Source organism: Pinus tabuliformis, chromosome J (genome assembly GCF_031772625.1).
Source record: "Pinus tabuliformis cultivar Carrire ecotype Pingquan chromosome J, CPIR1, whole genome shotgun sequence".
In the NCBI taxonomy this organism is placed as follows: Eukaryota; Viridiplantae; Streptophyta; class Pinopsida; order Pinales; family Pinaceae; genus Pinus; species Pinus tabuliformis.
The window spans coordinates 509208143-509224607 of record NC_142295.1 but is presented as its reverse complement, the minus strand read 5'-3'; the positions used below and the strand labels follow the sequence as shown (position 1 = coordinate 509224607).

At 33.0% G+C, this 16465-nt stretch overlaps 1 pseudogene across 1 annotated transcript; it reads right to left on the bottom strand.

Annotated features, from left to right (window-relative positions):
* Window positions 1-3799: 3799 nt before the first annotated feature.
* LOC149228001 (cypmaclein-like) lies at window positions 3800-4846 on the bottom strand (annotated as a pseudogene). Its single transcript, XR_016247177.1, has 3 exons — window positions 4694-4846; window positions 4523-4570; window positions 3800-4060 (listed from the first exon to the last, which is right to left on the bottom strand). The product of XR_016247177.1 is annotated as a cypmaclein-like (transcript).
* Window positions 4847-16465: the final 11619 nt, after the last annotated feature.

Genomic DNA, 16465 nt, shown 5'->3' with positions numbered 1-16465 from the left:
AGAATTATGAGATACATAGCAGGAACTAGAGATTGTGGCATAATGCATGCAAGCACAGAAAATAGGGATTTTACTAGATACAAAGATAATGATTTTGCAGGAATTTTGGATGATAGAAAGAGCACTTCTAGTTTTATGTTCCATCTTGGTTCAGGTGTGATTTCATGGGCATCTAAGAAGCAACCCATTGTGACACTTTCATCAGCAGAAGCAAAATATGTAGGAGCAACTTCAGTAGCATGTCAAGCAGTCTGGTTAAGAAGAGTATTTGATGGACTCAATCATAAACAACAAGGATCAACAACAATATACTGTGACAACACCTTAGCGATTACACTATCCAAGAATAGTGTGTTTCATCAAAAGTGCAAGCATATTGATACTAGAATCACTTTATTAGAGAACTTGTAAGCAATGGAGAAGTTCACTTGAAGCCTTGTAAATCTAGTGATCAATTGGTTGATATATTTACTAAGTCATTAAAAAAATATGTGTTTGAGTTTCATACAAGAAACTTGGGTATTGTAAGCTTAGCTGAGACATAGACCAACAGGCATGTTTGAGTTGTTATGAGTTAGTTTTAGTTTAGCGGTCGTAATTAAGGGGGAGTGTTAAAATAAGCTAATTACTCCCGCATGAAGAGTTGGCTAAAGTTAGAGAGTCAGTTAACTGAACGTTGAGTCAAGTCGAGATAATTCATAGTCGAACTTATAGTGTGTGGTTGCATGTCAAGTTGTGTGATTGCATGTCAACATATTTTAGGCGAGTCACTAGTTCTAAAAGATCAAATACCCTTCATCGGGTTCATTATAATTATCAAGTTTTATGTGATCAATAGAAGAGCTCTACCTCGTGTATTTTGTGTGAATTTGTGATTAAGCTTCTCTGCATTTCCAACATTTTATATGTGTTTTCAATAATCATTATTAAAAAATTATAAAAAGGTAATTGTGGAAAGTCTTCCACTGCCACCCATAATTTGAACAAAATTGTGAATAATTTTATATAGAAATCCCATATTGCCATGTATTATTGCTTAAGTGAAACAAACACCAAGTCTACTATGTTAGGAATAGAATTGTAAAATTGCCTAGGTTATTATTATGTTATTAACTTTAATATATTTATTTTTATAGTACACTGAGGAAGAAAAACATTTTGATTTTTATTATTGTAAATGATTTATAAAGAACATTTTGCTTGTGATTTTTTGAAAGATTTATAAAAAATATTTTGATTTTAAAGATCTATTAAAAAAAATATATTCTAATTACGTTACATTGTTATGGCTAAATGTAATAAAGCTCACTATATTCATGTCTGGAAAATTGTACAATAATAGGATTTCGATGTATTCCATATTTAATTACTACGGCTCAATTAATAAAGCTCACCATATATTCATGTGAGGAAAATTGTACAATAAGAGGATTTCGATGGGGGATCAATAAATCTCATGCTATCGGGCCATAAATGAATGGCGGGTGTATATGTCCACCGTTCGATTTTGCTAAGGCCGAAATTGAACGGTGGGCATATACACCCGCCGTTCATTTATGGTCTGATAGCATGGGAAATATGGGCGAGGGGATCAATAAATCCCATGCTATCGGACCATAAATGAATGGCGGGTGTATATGCCCACCGTTCGATTTTTCTAAGGCCGAAATCGAACGGTGGGCATATACACCCGCCGTTCATTTATGACCTGATAGCATGGGAAATATGGCTCGCCATTTCGATGTATTCCATATTTAATTACTACAGTACAGCTGACACTGGACTGGGAAAATGTTAGAATAATTTATTTTTTTTAATATATTTTTAATTAAATTTTGATTTATTTTTAATATTATCATGAAAATTATTATCATATAACTATATAAAAAATAGATATTGTTATCTATATCTATATATATATATATATATATTATTTAATAAAATATTTGAGTAAAAGATGATTATATAAATGTTATTAGAAAGTTAATATACACAACAAAATTGTATTTGATTTTTTTTATTAATTTGGAATTGTTGTATAACAATATTATTTGTAAGAAGTAATATGGATGTTATTGGGTGTGTTGTAATTTCAATTTGCAACATAACTTAGCATGATTGTTTTAAAAGTTCTTTTTCATTTATGCATGATTTTCCATTCACATTCATGGATAGGGTTTGTCTAAAAAAAATTATTGTCATACAAATCTATACACATAATAGATTAAAATGAGCAAATATGTTATTAAAGTTATAAAAAAACAATAATTGTCAATATACTCTCTAAAAAGGCCCACTATAATTAACTTCTTTACTTTTAATGCAAGCACCTTATCCTCAAGTCCACATAAGATACCAAACCAAGCTTTATTACATGAGATGTGCTCCATGTTTCCACCACAAACCCTATCACCTAATTCTTAAAATAATAATTTCATAGCAATAATTAAAGATTTTAAATTCTACAGCTGTTAGCATCTTGGAAAAGAAACAATAATACATTGACAATACAATTGAATTTTTTTTCAACAAATTAAATTTAACTAAAACTAATTACATCATAACAATACAAAATAAATCAATATTAAAGTTAATAAAATAAACACTAAATACTTTACAACAAATTGCTTATTATTTATTTAAATATAATATCATGTATTAATTAAATAAATATGAAATTACATTTAAGCCAATAATAAACACATTATGTTCATTTAAATATAATACCATGTACATTATGTTCATTTAAATATAATACCATGTATTAATTCAATAAATATGAAATTGCATTTAAACCAATAATAAACACCCTATGGATAAGACTAGCTGTCCAAAAATATTATGATATTAAATTCATGTCCAGAGATATTGGATGCCGTGTCATGTATAAGTATGGCAGCGGCTAACTAGCCTGCCATAGGGCATTAAATGCCCGGGGAGATGCAAGCTGCCCGATAACACGCGAATTCCCATTTCTTATTTAATGTCCAGTCTCCCCGCTCGCGTGTTATCGGGTTATCCAACCTGCATCTCCCCGGGCATTTAATGCCCTATGGCAGGCTGGTTAGCCGCTGCCGTATAAGTATAGCGTGCTGTATCAGTAGAGTGAGGGGAGTTTAACTTTGGTAAGTGAATCATTTTTGTCTCTATTAATCTATGTGCAGCATTTTTCTGTAAACACCCTTTGTGTCTACCTGGTCCCCCAAGATTAGTCGGATCAGTTAGAAATAGCTTTATTGATTATTTAGAGGAGATAAGAATTGTTTTTTCTTTTTTTTTAATGGGATAAACTCCAATGAAGAAGTTTTATATTACAATATGATACAATCCGTACATATGTTGCGTCAACCGACAGCAATTACGTAAATCTAAACAATTGTTGTGTACAGCAACTCGACATGTAAATGCGTGTTTCTAATACCGATAAAGAGGGCCAACCACCCGGAACAACAACACGGTACTTATATTTTAATATAATCTTTGTCAATTAAGTAAAGATACATTTATAGTTTTTAAATTATTTATATATATATATACAAAAATGGATCGGAATTATTTATGGGAATTAAATTATTATGAGAAATGCTTAAATTGGACGAGTTTTACACAATTTTGATAAGAACATTTTATCAATTATAAAAAATTGATAATAACATCTTATTGATCATCCAAGCGCGATAATAACATCTTAGTAATAATATTTTATTGATAATATAGTCGTGATGACAAGAACATTCTAGAAATATCATTTTATTAACAAATCATTTTTTCATTCAATATTAAATATTAAGACCAACCCTCAAAATAAGAGCTTATTATTTCTTACACAAATATTAATCATGGACATTTAGGCTTATTCCCATGGGTTTTCATGTTGGCATAGCAGGGGCAGGCGTCCTTGTTGCCTGTTCTACCCGGAGACGCACTTGCATCGAGCACAGCACGTACCGCAAGCTCTCAAACAACGGTCGTTCTGTGAGGCACCCTCGCATCTTACCTGGCATGCCGAATTGCAGTCTATTGTCTGGAACAGTCGTCGGTAGACACCATTGCTCTGAAGCTGGAACAGGAGAATCCAGACAGATAAGGTAAGTCTTACAGAAATTTATGAATGACATTTATTTTAATTTTTTTGGAAAAATATCGAGGCAGATTTACATTACTAATCTATTTTGTCTAGAAGATGTGGTTTAATGCTTAGATACTCAAATATAGTTTAATCTATTTTGTCCGGAAGATGTGGTCTAATAGTTAGGTACACAAATATAATTTCTATAAGTTATATGGTTTAATCTCTTTAAAATTATGTATGTTTGAACACAATCCCAAGTATGGTTTTGTGATCCAATCTATGTATATCTGAACACAATCTCAATTATAGTCCTCACAAGTCATGTAGTCCAATCCCAGACAAAATTATGTATATTAAAACACAATCTCGGAATGAGAGACTATATATACAGAAAAGCCACTCCAAACACAATTAGAAAAAAAAAACCATTATTAATCTACTTAAACTCACTCGGAAGAATTCAGCTGGGCGCTTAGTCTCTGCAACATCTATGCAGGCCTGTAATCTCAGACAGTGATAAACCCATAATCAGTATTAATCCCCGAATACAAATTGAACTTTTCTAGATATGAAACACAACATATCGAAACAGTGGAACACTGTTTGGAGTCAAATACGAACCGCAGCCACGACCAGGAGAAAAATGACTGCTCCTACTAGGTTCCCTGCAACACGATTGACAGCCATGAACACAACAGCAAAATGAAGTGGGGAGTATATGAAAGTGATGGATGAACGGTGTGATAGAGATGAGAAGAGGGACGCGGAGTTATATGGTGGGTGGATGGGATGGTTATGAGCGTTAGGAGACGTTACAATTAGTAGGGCAGCTGCTGCATGAGGTGTGCAGGTGCAGGAGCTAGCTGTTTTCATGGGAATGAAATGGGTGTCGCTGAACCCTCCCTTGGCTACACATATGCCATAACTCCAGCGATTCCATGAGCCACCGTTACTTCAAAAGCTATTTTATCACCTTTTTTATTTCTATTACCAGTATTAGTAGTAGTGTAGACTTAAGATTAATATAAACTAATAATAGTGTAGACTTTTAGACTCAATATAAATGTTCTACATTGCTTTTCCAAATCAATTTTGATTAAATCTGATAAATTGTTCTATTTGATGTGTTTTTTAATTTATTTTTTTGCTAAATTTATAAGGATAGGTTAGAAATTGCAAATTTGAATTCTGTAGTTTATATAGCTAAAGTGTTGTAAACTAATTTGATAAAGATTTGTGGAAATTATATGTTTAAATGAGGTAAGTGGTAAAAAATGTTCCAATTTTTTTACCAATAATGAATTTGTTGAATTTAGGTTTCTAGGATTATATCAAAATTATTAAAATAGTTTTCGGCAATAATCACATCAAAATTTATTTGTCTATGGGTTTCGAACCAACAAGGGTGGTTAAGATGAAGAATTAGATCATAGATCATGGCTCAATTAAAATTTAATTTAAATAATAATAAATATAATTTTATCAAAAAAATACATTACTTAATTTTAATGGTTAAAAAACTAAAACTTAAAACACTTTTTAATTTACATCTATCATGTATTTGTTATATTACTAGCTTAGATTCATCTTAACTCCGGATATACCAAGGGTCGAGAGGTATCAAATTTCTTTTCAATCTAAAAAGGTTTGCATATAAATCCGGTGTTAAGATGGATCTAGACCGAATTCATTTTTTTCTTTAAATATATTATATTCCACATGGTATTTCAATTCCATGGGCCATTTTTTATTTTTATTTTTATTTTCTTTTTTATAGGGTTATTTTTATTTATTTTTTAAACTTTATTTTGTCTCACTTAAAATATTTGTTTTAAGTTATATTAATATTTTTATATAATTTTAATTTTTTTAATTTAATTTAATTTTAATTTTTATGTAATTTGACTTAGTTAAAATGTTAAACATTATATTACAACATCTAGCCATAATTATAAATATAATTATTAATTTTATGTTTTTTATTTTATTTTATTTTATTTTGTTTTTATTTTTAGTTTTATCTAATTTGACCAAGTCAAAATATTTACGGTACATTACATTATCTCTTTTAAACTGTTATATTTACATTTAATTTAAAAAATGTTATAAAATTAAATTAAATTAAAATATTTTGATTTTGAAATCAGTTTTGGTTTTTTAGGATTAGGTATTAATGATAAATCATGGTATTGGCCCATGGTATCATAACAAAGCCTATTTATAAGTTAATAATATCCATGGTAAATTGGGGTGAATATCCATCTTATAAATCTTGTTATATTGTAAGCTTAATGTAAATATTAAATTTTTATGTACATATACAGTTTGAGTGGGTCTTATACTTAAGAGCATATGTTTCCTCCTAAAAAATATATATGCCTTCATAGACATAATTAAAAATATTAATATACAATTTTTTTTATATTATATTTAACTAAATTTTAAAAATACTTTTATGAACTACTTAATATTTAATAATGTCTTTCAAATTAATTACATCATAAATTATTAATCAAATTTATTATATTTAATTTAATCAAATTAACTTTTATCAATAAATTTTAATAATTTTATAAATCAATTTTCACATTCCCAAAAATAACAATAATAAAAACAATTCACTAACTACGAAATAAAAATTGAAATTTTATAAAACAATTTTGATATTCATAGAAAATAACAATGGTAGAAACCATTCCACTTCACAAACATGAAATATGATGCTACCACAAAACAAAATAATAGTGTTAAAAACTCCCAATTCAACAAAAATTTTGCTAACTTCACAAGAAATCGAAACAGTGCGGCAGCAGGGCTTCCCGTTAATTTACGTTGAAGTATTTTTTAAGTTGGTGAATGTTTTAAAGCTTTGAGCAGGGGAGTTGGTAGAATCACGGGAAAATGAGCGTGTTCAAATATGTTTCAAAATTTCGTAGTCTAATAATAATTATGGTTTTTTGTTTTAAAAGTTATGGAAATTCTGTGATATTTTGAAAAAATTTAGTAGGGACTTTTGTAAATCTAAGTAAAAGCTGTCAAACTTCATCATAATTTTAGGTGTTTGGGAGGTTTTTGAGGGTGTTGAATCTATTTCCACCATCAAAAACATGATTCAAACACTGCATCTACAAGATTTTTTGAATTTTTTTTTGCCCGAAGCTTTTGACCGTACGGACAAACGAACAATTCCTCCACCTCCTTAAACGACTCATTTCAAAATACTTACGAATCCGCGAATGTTTTCCAGTTTTGAATGTAGGTAAAGAAAGGTTCGAAGTCTTTGATTTTTAATTTGATATTGTAAATGATACGTGAAATTTCTAGTTCAAGACACTAGGTTATTGTTCCCTGAGCAGGGACTATATAGCCTTAGTGTCTTGGTGTGTTGAATTTTAATATATATATATATATATATATACTTTATTGCAATTTTAATTAAAGTTAAGAGAAATTATCTAATTTTCTAATTTTCTTGTAATTTTTAGTTTTCTAGTAACCTTATTTTTAATTTTTGATTAGTTAAATGTGATGGGACATAATTCCCTTAGTGGAGGGTGTTTTATGTTTGTTATTTGCCAATGCCTCACAAAAAAAAGAAACAAACAAAACAAACAAACAAAACTAATTTTGTGAGTGGTCAATGCATAAGTGAGTGCTCTAACATTATGCAAGTGCATTGCCCAATGACACCAAAACTAACGGAGTTGTAGTTGCTTTACGTAGATGAGGGGGGGAGGAGTGGGTTGAACGAAAACGAATCTCCAATTAATATATTGTAACTCCTCTGATGCTAAATATCTTTGAAAGATAACTCACAAATAGCGAGCACTCTCCACACACTCATCCCTCTTCGGCAAACTTGATAAACACTTTATAGCTTAGAAGAAAACGATGCCCCTTGTGGATGCATGGTAGCTAAAAGATATGTGTTGTAAAATCTGTACCTTTCGATTATGGTTTATTTCCCTTTATTGTAGTCAATTATGAAAATGGACGGGAGATTTTCTCTAGGATACTATCATAACCATTGTTATATATCAATTATTCATAATTATGTGTAGGAGAAAGTGATGTGTTTGCATTGAACCTCTACACTTCCACCTCCACATCAAGTTCACTTATAAAAACGTTCTATCAATTTAAGATGCTACATATAATTGATACATGTGTGTGTGTGTGTGTACTAGTTTTCTTATGGATAAAGCACTTATGTTAATTGAAAAACATATAAAATGACAACTCATGAACCAAAAATGTCGAAGCTCCTCTACAGGAAAACCTATGCACAAGCAAACCTTCACATGCCTTTTAGTTTCTTAAAAAAAATGTGGGCCACATAAAACATTTGCTACAAGCAAAAATCTTGGCATCTAGCATGTGTCGCACGGTTTTTTTTTTTTTTTTTTTCCGAAGAAAAGAACGCGTAATTTCCATTAATTTCAGAAAATTACATGTTGTAGATGCTGAAACGCATATGCAGTAGTGTGGGTAAACCACTTACAATAACCAATACTTCAGGGAAGTATGCAGATAAAGCCCTCAGACAGGGCATCCAGAAACAGGGTATGTAAACCCCAACAGGAGTATACTCCTACCCTAATAAGCTAATAAAAACAGTAAATAAACGATAGCTCCTGTGGAATGTGCAGAAATAATTCAAATGGCAGCCAAAAGACAGAGGGGAGAGGCACGAAATGGAGAGGCCACACCTCCCCCATCCCCTCAACTCTCCACCAAAGCCCGCAGAAGCAAGTGAAAGAAAACCACCCATATATCCAGAGAAGCCAGTAAAGAAACTAACCAGCAACAGCCATAGAAGAGCGGCACGAATCGATGCAGAGACAGACTCTACACCTCAGATCCCTCAACACTCTCCATAGCTGCAATGGTAACTAGCAAAGGACCAAAAAATAGTACCCAGCATCAGCAAAGGAGCCCAACAGGTCCCGAAACGAGCTGAGGCGGGTCGGTTCCGGGGGCAGAGGCGGCTAGGGCAGCCACCTCGCCCCCATGAAGAAAGTCAGGCCCAAGTCCCTTGACCCCGCTCTGCGGCGCAGCACAAAACTCAGAGGCCAAAACCCCTTGCTAAAACCGCCAAGTCGGAGGGTCTGTCGGTGCGCAGATACTCGAGGAACTAGAGGAAGAAAACGCCGCCGCCGCTCAGCTCAAAGCCCGAGCCTCGCTGAGGAAAATGAAGAAAAACACTGCGCGAGGGAAAACGCAGGAGATAGGGGAGCCGAGGCCGAAATCACGCCGCAGGCTAACTGTTCCGCAGAACCTCCAGATGCAGCGAGCCCCGGATCCGCAGAAACCACCAGATGCAATGAGCCCCGGCACTGATATCAGACGATGGTAGCCGGAAGGGCGACCAGTACCCCCACCAGCGGAAGCCCTGCCGCCGCAGGCTCAGGCAGCAGCCAGAGCCCAGTAAACCCTAGGTTCCATTATCAGTGTGAGGATGACACCAATAAGTTGTCCACCTCATGTGTCGCACGGGTTACATCATTAGTGCCATGATTTGATTATGTTCTTTTTTATTTTCAACGCATGGTTGGACAAATTATTAATTTGTAAGAGTAATAATTAATATCTTTAAAATTAAATGTTAAAATACAAATTTATAATTTAATTATTTAAATATAATTCATTGATCCATTGTGCAGAGGTAGAGATGTGTGACTTTCACTGTGTAGAGATTTGCTTGTGTGGAGCTTTCCTCTGCACAAGGTGGGTCACATAAAGCATCTGTTAGAAGCAAAAATAACAATACAATATAATGTTTTTTGAATTTTGACATGTTGTTCAAGTCCTATTGGAAATTGACTCTATATTTTGCAACACATCATAGATATGAAAGACAACCAACTCTTCAATGATTACAGTTTCCCCTTTCCATCAAGCTTCCACACGATACAATTAGAATGAGCTTTTCCCCTTTCTAATGCTCGGGTTTTTTCCTCGTTGAGCCATGGTTGATCTATTTAGCAGTAAAGCAACCTTACAACACCTATCCAGAAAAGCAACTACATAGAGCTTTGAATCTGCGCAAAATAGAGGATCTGCATCGGACATCGAAGCATAGATGAACACTCCTTTGGCTTTCAATTGTGTCTGAATGACATCTCTAAATATCGTATGAAAAATGCCAAATGTTAAACATAAAGAAACGAAAGCTATTACATATTGGACTATAGCATTCACATCGTGTCAAAGTGCGTTGAATTTCAATATTTTCTAATTTTATTGCAATTTTAACCAAATTTTGGAGAAAATGCTTAATTTTCCAATTTTTCCGTAAATAAAAAAATGATTTTCTAATTTTCTAGTAGTCTTATTTCTAATTTTTTATTGGTTGAATGAGTTCTAATGGGACATAATTCCCCTGGTTTGACAAAAAAAAAAAAAAAAAAAAACTAATTTTGTGAGTGGCTATTGAGTAGGTGAGCGCTCTCACACTGACAGTGAGATTGACATTGTTATGCAATTGCATTGCCCAATGATGCTAGAACTGACACAATTGCAAGTGCTTTACGTTAGGGGTGGGGCCGGGGAATATACGAATGTCCAACTCACTGTGCGAAGGAAGTGTCTTTTACGTAGATGGGGGCAGTGCATTGAACGAGAAAATATCTCCAATTAATATACTATAACTCCTTTGATGCTAAATATCTTTCCAAGATAACTCACAAACAACAAGCACACTCTACACACTGCTCGTCCCTCTTTGACAAACTTGATAAATACTTTGTAGCATAGAAGAAAACAATGCCCCTTGCGGATGCGTGGTAGCTCAAAAATATGTGTTGTAAAATTTGTACCTTTCGATTATGGCTTATTTCCCTTAACTGTAGTCAGTTATGAAGATGGATAAGATATTTTCTCTATGATATTATAATAACCATTGTTATATATCAATTATTCATAATTATGTGTGAGCGAAAGTGTTCGGGAGGATGAGTGTGGAGGAGGATGTGTTGCTATGAACCTCCGCACTTCCACCTCCATATCAAGTTCGCTTATAAAACATTATGTCAATTTAAAACAACATGTACCATTAGTACATGTGTGTGTGTTTTTACTTGTTTTATCACAAATAAAGCATTTATGTTCATTGAAAAACATAAAAAAAGGCAACTCATGAATCAAAAACGTTGAAGATCCTCTACAAGAGAACCTCTGCACACCTTTTAATTTCTTAAAAAAAATGTGGGCCACATAAAACATCTGCTACAAGCAAAAGTCTTATCATATGTCATTTTCCACACGGGTTACATCATTAGTGCAATGCTTTGATTATGTTCTTTTTTATTTCCAACACATGGTTGGAAAAATTATTAATTTGTAAGAGTAATAATTAATATCCTTAAAATTAAATGTTAAAATACAAAATTATAATTTAATTATTTAAATATAATTTGTTAACCCATTTTACGGAGGTAGAGATGTATGACTTTCATAGTACGAAGCTTTCCTCCACACAAGGTGGGCCACATAAAGCATCTTCTAGAAGCAAAAATCTTGGCATCTGACATCTGTCGCATGGGTTACATCAAAAGTGTTAACAATCAATGCTCAAATGGTTAAACAAAAAATAACAAGCCAAATATTTCTACGGTTAGAAACCATAGAAACCATAAAAAGAAGTGGGCCACATAAAGCATCTGTTACAAGCAAAAATCTTGGCATATGGTATCTGCCACAGGGATTACATCAAAAGTGTTAACGGCCAATCCTCAAATGTACCTTAACACAAAAATCTAATAAAATCTATATGCTAAGCATATGCAAAATATAAAATCTATATCAAGGTTAGAAATATGCTTGGTTACCTTTAAACAAAAGTCAAATAAAATCAAATAACTAACTTTAAATCAAAATATCTTAACCGTTAAGATTAAATAATTAAGTCTAAAATAAAATAGCTTGACGCTTAACCCTAACCCATCCTTGATATGCTAAACAAGATCTAAAATAGCTTGACAACTAACCTGGGTCGCGACTTGTCTGTTATAAGCTAAGAAAATATTCCATCTAAAAGTTGAAATCTGCTTTGGGAATTACTGAGCAATCCCCTTGATCACCATCTCGCACAATTCTCTGACACACTTTCCTTCTGCATAATACTGATTTTTCAAAAATGGAAGGCACTTACTATCAATCACTCTGTATAATGCATCACATGTTTTCATATTTATTTAATTTCCTATGTTTATGTGATTCACAGTGGATATGTGTACATGATTTGTCATGTGTAACCTGTCACACACAAAATAGTTACACGTGGTCATTATACACATAAAAGAGAAATATAGATGTAGACGACATTAAGAACGTTTTTGCACATTGCATTTAGAGAATGCAAGTATTGTTCGAGTTTATGTTTCTTTACATGAGATTTAATCTCCAAAGGGAATTCTTGAACATAAAGCAAAACAGTGTAATGTTTCTTGAATTTTGACATGTTGTTCAAGTCCTATTGGAAATCAACTATGTATTTTGCAAAACATCATAGATATGAAAGACAACTAACTCTTCAATCATTACAAATTCTCCTTTCCATCAAACACCCACACGATACAACTAGAATGAGTTTCCCCCCTTTCGAATCGCTCGGGTTTTTTCCTCATTGAGCCATGGTTTCTCTATTTAGTGACAGAGCATCCTTACAACACCTATCCAGAAAAGCAATTGCAAAGAGATTTGAATCTGCTAAAAAATAAAGGATATATGTAAATGCTGAAGCATAGATGAACACACCTTCGAACTTCAATTGTGTCGGCATCTCTAAATATCATATGAAAAGCAACAAATGCTAAACATAAAGCAACGACAACTATTACAGATTGGAGATGTCGTTCAGACCCAATTGAAAATCAAAGATGTATTTCACAATATATCATAGCTTTGGAAAACAACCAACGCTCAAATGACCATAGTTGTGGCTCTTTACGAAGTGAAATTTATTCGCACAGGCATTTGTTAATAGTTGTATGAAGATGTGGCTCTTTTACGTGCTAGTAAAAGTGCTTCTTTGCTTCATTTTTAAACTCTTTCTCATTTAGAACATTTGTAGGTATAGCTGCACGGAAGAACGACTGCACATAACTAATTAATTGATAAAATATTACACTCTCAACTAATATGGAGCTGAGAAAAAAGTTTTTATTATTTGCAATGAAGAATGTGCCAAAGACGGAGTATGTTTGGGAGAATGAAGGTGTAGAAGCGACCATAAGAAATTTGATGCAATACGTTTATTTTTTCATTTGCATAGTCTAGCATAAGCAAAAAAGATAATTGGAGTGTCAAGAATGCAAAATGAGAAACCGATACGCTAGTAGCAAAGCAACAAAATGACATATTTATGGCACGTCCCTAGGTAGATCGTTATTTAGATAAACTGTTATCTAGATTTTTAATCGTCCTTATCATTATCTAGATTTTTAATTGCCCCGAAGCCTTCGATGCAATATTGATGGTCTACAACTAGGGGAAGTGACAATAAGCAATTTGACGTGATCCATATCTGAATAGGAAGGAATTAGCATAATTACTATAATAATGACAATTGAATTAAATTAAAACAGTTGCCATTATTCCTAAATCATAGTTTAATCGTCCTCATCATTATCTAGATGCATTATTATCTAGCCTAGTTTTTTAATCGTTGCAACACCTTGACGACACATAATGAGTGTGAGCGTCAATAAAAAATTTGACACAATATGTATCCGAATACAAAATAATTATCATAATTGCTATAATAATCACAATTGAATTGAAAGAAAACAATTGGTGTTATTCCCAAATCACATGCTAACATCAACAACAAAAAGGCGTTGTCTATGGATCGTGTAGCATTTTCTCTTTGCAAATTACGTTTAAGAGCTTGGAGTATCGTCTGAGCTTCTGTTGCCTTACATAAAATCAACAGAATATAACAGTCTGCAATTGCAACAAGGAAAGTAGTGCAACAATCACACCAGGAATAGATAAAGCCATGTTATTAATTTAGAGAAAAGTTAAAGGAATAGCTACAACAAATAAGAGCTTATATTGTTTACCAATGTGTTATGATACATAGCACTAGGATTCTCCGAAGAGAAGCCCTATGATTACCAGGAGGCCCTACTCGATCATAATGTTTTGTGTTGGCAATATGGGCAAATGATGCACTGCCAACACACCAGAAATGATGCACTTGTTATTAATGGTGATATCATATGCCCATATTCTCAGCACATAACATTATAATTGACAAAATAAACAATTTGATCAATGATCCATCAGCACGTAATGGAAGTAAGTTTTATGAAATTGAACCTTATTAATGATGAATAGTTTCTATGTTATTTAAAACGAAATAGTGATGTTTCTTATTTAATGTTTATTAAAGTCCTTATTGCAATAAATTAATGTTGCTTATTTAAAAGAAAATAGTAATACTTATTATTTAATGTTCATTATACTTTTTGTATCCCCAACAAAACCTCTTTGCACACTCACACTACAAGGAAAATACTTTTTGGCAGAGGTTTTTACAGAAGCCGCTATAAAATAGCCCAAAACATTGTTTGTAGCAGATGTCACTAGCAGAGGTGGGTAGGTGGATGTTATAGCAGACGTTTTTTTAACGGTGCGTCTACAATATACAAGCACACCAGTGCTTTACTATACATATAAGCACCGGTGTCGAATAAAACATGGTGCACCATGGAAAATTTATTTTTTTAAATAAAAAAAATGGTGCACTAAATGACAAAGATAATCGATGGTATACTACTCAATAGCACCAACAAAAGGGTTAAATTTACAAAAATGTCAGTCATAAAATTAATTTTGCGTGGTCATGTGCTATACAATATTGACAACTTGATGCTAAATCAACACTATAACGCCCCGGTGTGGGCACAGTATACCATGCATTAGTGCTTGAACAATTGATAGCATCAAATAAAGGTTAAATTAAAAAAAAAAAACAGTCGTATATCCACTGACAACACCGGTGCCCTTCTTGTAGTGAAACCCCCAGGTGCATACTTAGAAGGAGCACCACTATAGTTTTAATTTTCAAAAAAATGTGGTGTTATATTCCAATGAAGCACCAGTGTTATTCATGTATTAAAACGCTCCAATTCGTCTTAGAAAGAGCACCACTAGGGGGTTTTTAAAATGCTGTTCTATATCCCCACGAAGCACCAGTGTTGTTCGTGTATTAAAATTCCCCAGTGCGTCCTCGAAAGAGCACTGCTAGGCGGTTTATAATTAAAAAAAATGTGCTATAGTCTGACAAAGCATCGTAGAAATACATGTATTGAACGCCCCCAATGCGTTTTAACAAGAGCAATGCTACAGGATTTTTAATTTAATATATCTATATATCTATATATATACATATATATATATATATATATATATATATGTATAAAGAGTGCTCTTCGATATTTGACGCATCGGTGCGGTTATAATAACACACCAAATGAGGGTTAAATAAATAAATAAAACATGCTAGCTGTAAATTTCATTTTTACCATCTCTAGTGTTGTAGAGCTTTGAAGCACCGGTGTCGCTTTTGCATCATGAAGGTGCCCTAACATCGATGTTTCTCTCGTCCACCATCCTTTGGTACCATGCTCAGTGCATGCCTTTTCAATTTTCTCAAACAATGATGAATTTTTTTTTCATAATTACGTGTCAACAATGTCTCCCTGACGACCAAATCTCTATGTTTCTCTCTAATTTATTTTTTTTAGCGAATTAGAATTGCAAAATAGGTAAAAAATTCACTGGTTTTTTATTTTTATTTCCTACATAGTGCATTCAACAGCTTCATCTCGCATCGATAGCGGTGCATCGCAATTCAGTACGTGAACCTAATGCATTGTTATTTTTGTGGCGTGTTTTGTAAGTGAAAATGCATCGGGAAAAGCTATAAATTGTACGTCGGTGTGTACATTTTTAGGTTACTCCCGGTGTGTCTATATTTACCAAATGCACCACACACATAATAAAAAAAAATATAGCTCGATGCATTCTATAGCCTGAACGTTTCATACCGGTGCGAAAAGTTTATACGTGCGCACTGGTGCATAAGTTTGAGACACACCGCGATGAAAATGTATGTATGTGAACCAAAAGTGGTGCGCCATACGTATGTATGCACTGTTTCCGTTATGGTTGTGTTTGATAGTGCACCAGAGCCGGTGCATTACTGTTTTTTGAGCGCACTAGGGATTTTTTTCAACTAAAAGTTATGTATCCATATTTATAAATACATTTTTCATTTAAAAATAAAAATAAAAAATATAAATAAAAATAAATAAATATGCATGAGGCTGATGTATTTTATATGTCAATCATGTAGCAGATACGCCAATAGAGGGAGTAGCAACA